The following is a 4,019-nucleotide window of genomic DNA, read 5'->3' on the forward strand; positions in this document are numbered from 1 at the left end:
TGCCAGTTAAACCGAAGACCCAATACTATTATGGGCTACTGGACTCTTTTAGAATATTTTGCTGAGTTTACACACCTATAACATTCAATAACGGAACTTAGAAAAAATGGGTTATACAGATGCATGTCCATTTTGTATCTGTGTATTCAAAGTGGTTAGGCTAGATATATAGTTGCATTCTCTTAATGAATAGAATGATTTGTTCTAATGGTGTTTGTAAATAGGATCTCAAGTCCGCATCTTGTACAACAATTAACCAGTAAGAAGAATATATGCAGTGTGTTATTTGTTGAAACTGTACTCCTGATTTGATTTGAAACTGTCTCATTGCTATCTGTTTATCAATAAAATTTTGAAAAACAAAAAAACCCAATTAAGTCAATCCGACCTACCCAAATAAAACTGCCAAGGCCACAGTTTACTTAGTCTCTCCAGGTTCAGCTGACTAAAGTTTAACTTAGTTTACCTGTTGTGCTGAGGACTGAACATAATGGCCTACACATGCTAGTCAAAGGCTCTATTAAGGAGCTACATTCCCAGCTCTGGAGCTTAGTTTTACATCTCTCTATAAAGTCATGGATTCATCTGAGATGTAAACTCTGACTTTTAACTTAACTTACAGAAAAAGCAGAAAGTCAATTGTAAAAATATAAAAAGCTGATCTATTATAAAATAAATATTTTAATATTGTACCCCAGTACTAATTTATTAAAATGACACTTGTCAATGGTTTTGACATTTTTTGAGTAGACACTAAAATGTCATGACAAAAAAATGCTGAAAATCTATGAACTTCACTGGATTCTATAGTTTCATATTTACTTTGAAATCATATCACTATGAAGTACACAGAGTAACCATAATAAAATATTTTTTTAAGTTAAAAAAAAAAAGATCCTAGACCCTCACTCTCCATACTTAGTTTCACTTCCTAAATTGACCTTCATGCAAAATAGGTTGCTCATCACTCAGGTCAAAGGATACAATGTTGAGGTCTTGATAAAATAGAGCCTTGGGATGGCCAGAGGGGTGTCTTAGATCATTTGTCAAGGCATATTTCATGTGATTCTCAATTCTCCTTGAACAAGTACATAACAACAATGCACAGTTATGTATCTGTCATTAGATAACAAGAAGAAAATGAAAAATAAGAACTCCCTTGACTTTTCTTAAGGCATTTAAAAAAGTAACAAAATACTGGCAATGGATACCACTATTTTACTTACATCCCTTTACTCCTTCCATCCACTCTTTCATTCAAGCAGCCACTGTGGACCTGCTAAGGGTCACACATGTTTGCTCCCACGGATTCCAAGAGAAACAAGACATGGTCTGCACCTTCAGGAAGCCCACCATCTGATGGGGAATGAGATGTTTCTAACAGTAAGTGTGATACCTTTGGTAAAGGTCAAGCTGGTATTCATTCATTAGTATATATTCTATCATGTCATGTGTACACTGGAGAAAGGGAACCCAAGGGGCTAGACTTGAGGGCCCTGACCTCAATCTTTACAATGCTCAGTGTCCCTTCTCTGCCCACTTGTTGTTTTTTTTTTCTCTGCCCACTTGTACAGAGTATAAAATGTACTGTGCTGTCCATCATCAAAACCCATTACAATCAGTGCTCGACTCCAACAAAGTCTCTACTCTTCCATGCATGACTAGACCCCTGGGGATAAAATGTCTTCATTTTTTGAGGATAAAATGTCTTCACAGTACACAAAAGCACTGCCAGCACACAATTAACTTTAACAGTGGAAAAATTTTAGTTCAATTTCAGAAATAAAAACTTGAAAAAACAAATGTAGAGTTTAGATAGCCCACAGAAAGAAAAAGCAAGGTATTCTGTGGAAAGAAAAAAAGAAAATCAAGAGGTACTGTGCCCCAGAACACTGGCATGGGGGAGCTACAAGTGAGCATCCACTATGGGGACAGAGGGATGAGAGTCTGAGCTCGTGCAAGATCATAAATTCACAGTAATTCTCTCTGCATTTGGGTCTTTTCCTGAAGAAATTCTATTCTTTTTTGTTCTTCTAGTGAGCTTTCAGTTTAGAACCCATATTTCTCAGTATAACCTCCTCAAGGGTCTTCTTCAGAGAAAAAACACTTTACAATTTTCATAAACTCAATTTTTATAGATCATGAGCATTTTTCTCTGAAGTATTACTTTTCAGACATCTATTACTTTATTTAATAGATGTGGTCTTCCTATAAAGATCAATTTTATTATTTTACACATATTCTTACACAGATAAAAACAGTGGGCAGGTCAAAGAACCAAAGATTGTTCCCAAAAGGAAATAACTGAGGGCCGGCAAAATAGCTCAGCAGGCTAAGTGCCTCTTAGGCGAGCGTGGGACCAGGATCCTGGGCACCACATGCCACACCAGCCTCTGCCCCTGGGTGCACTGAGCCTACCACTGAGACTGGGCGTGGTGGCACATGCCTGTAATCCCAGTGCTGGGGAGCTGAAAACAGGAGGATCACTACGAGTCAGAGCTGCGTAGTGAGACCCTGTACCAAATACATACATACATACATATGTTAAAATTTTTGAAATGAAGAAACAACTGAATTACATTTCTATTTGTCCTTCTGCAGAAAGGCTACTCTCATTAGCATTTACTAATTTCACACTAATATAAAATTCATAGGTTACATGGAAATACTGAAAAGATTTGCATTTTACTTTATCCACTGTAACTTAAACCAAAGACATAATTAAAATAATCACGGCAACGTTAAGAAAACTATTATTCATTCATCTACTATTTGTCAAAATCTATTTTTCTATCAGTTCATTGCCATGTAACCATCTAATTATAAACAGGTCCAGGCAATTAAAAAAATTAGTCTGGAATAATCAGGATGAAGGCTTAGAGGAAATTAAGAAGTAGATACAAATGTCTGAACTGTAAAATATGGACATCCGGGTTGGAAATAAAGGGTTATGTGTGAAAACATTTAGGAAAAGCTTATGCGTGGACTAAAGTGTACTGGATCCACTGCCAATTAGCTGGTGAATCAGAGATTTTCCTAAACCATCACCATTTCCTAAACCATCCTAAACCATTTCCTAAACCATCACCATTTCCTAAACCCTCACCATTAGCTGACAGGCAACAACACACTCTCTGTCGATGCTTTTTAAAAATGAGTTGTGTGAAGCATTCTGCCCTGAAGTGGATCTTTATTTGGGCTTTTGGTATTTCTACACATTGTTTTATGCTTTCTGTCTTCGGCCGCCTCGAGCTATTCCTGGCCAAAACAGATGTACTAATAATCCGTTAATGAAAAGTACAACAAAGAATGGCCCTGATTATGGCCACTTACTAAGCTATTTCTACAGCAGCTGCTTGGAAGCGCGGTGTCCTTGGAGTAGCGCCGATCACAGATCACAGGCTCCGTCGGGGTGTCCTTCCTCCTCCCTTCCAGAGCGCTGCAGGCTCCGCTCGCGGGGGCGGCGGAGGGGGCCCAGTCCTTTGTTCGCCATGGCGGGGAGGGGCAGTGGGAGGGCGGGACCCGCGCGGCGAGGGGCGGGACTTGGCGAGCAGGCTCTGGCACCGCCCCTCCCGCGTTCGACACGCCCCCTTAAAGACACAGTGCCCAAATCTCGAACCCCGGCGTTCTTCCTGGCAGCGCCGCCTGGGGTCTGCAGGGTTCCAGTTGCGCCCGCTCGGCGAGGATGGGAGGGGCTGCTGTTCCCTGCGAGTGTGTTATTCATCGTCCTGGACCTGGCAGTGGCGTGCATACACCCACCCTCCCACCCGCATCCGCCTGTCTTGCTGCCCTCCGGGTCCCTGCTCCGGGAGGGAAAAAATATGTCTTCTGCAGCAGCTCCCAGCCACTCTGCCAGTTTTCTCTATTCCGTGCTCTAGTCTGAAACACACACTTTCCCCTCTATTTTCAGCTTTTAAATTTTTTTAAAACTTTGAGACCAGGTCTGGCCAAGTCGCTAAATTACTCGGAATAGGCTCGAATTTGTGATCCTCCTGCCTCAGCTTCCTGGGGTGCTGTGA

General features: G+C 40.9%; 1 protein-coding gene across 1 annotated transcript in view; it reads right to left on the bottom strand.

Moving 5' to 3' along the window:
- The window catches only part of Zbed3 (zinc finger BED-type containing 3), a 17,291-nt gene extending 13,808 nt beyond the window's left edge, over positions 1-3,483 (bottom strand). Inside the window, exon 1 of the mRNA XM_023708086.1 lies at positions 3,334-3,483. The gene's annotated coding sequence lies outside the window, so the exon portion shown is untranslated. The remainder of the gene's footprint in view (positions 1-3,333) is intronic.
- Between the last annotated feature and the right edge of the window lie 536 nt (positions 3,484-4,019).

This window comes from Octodon degus, unplaced genomic scaffold (assembly GCF_000260255.1).
Source record: "Octodon degus isolate 3935 unplaced genomic scaffold, OctDeg1.0 scaffold00328, whole genome shotgun sequence".
Lineage (NCBI taxonomy): Eukaryota > Metazoa > Chordata > Mammalia > Rodentia > Octodontidae > Octodon > Octodon degus.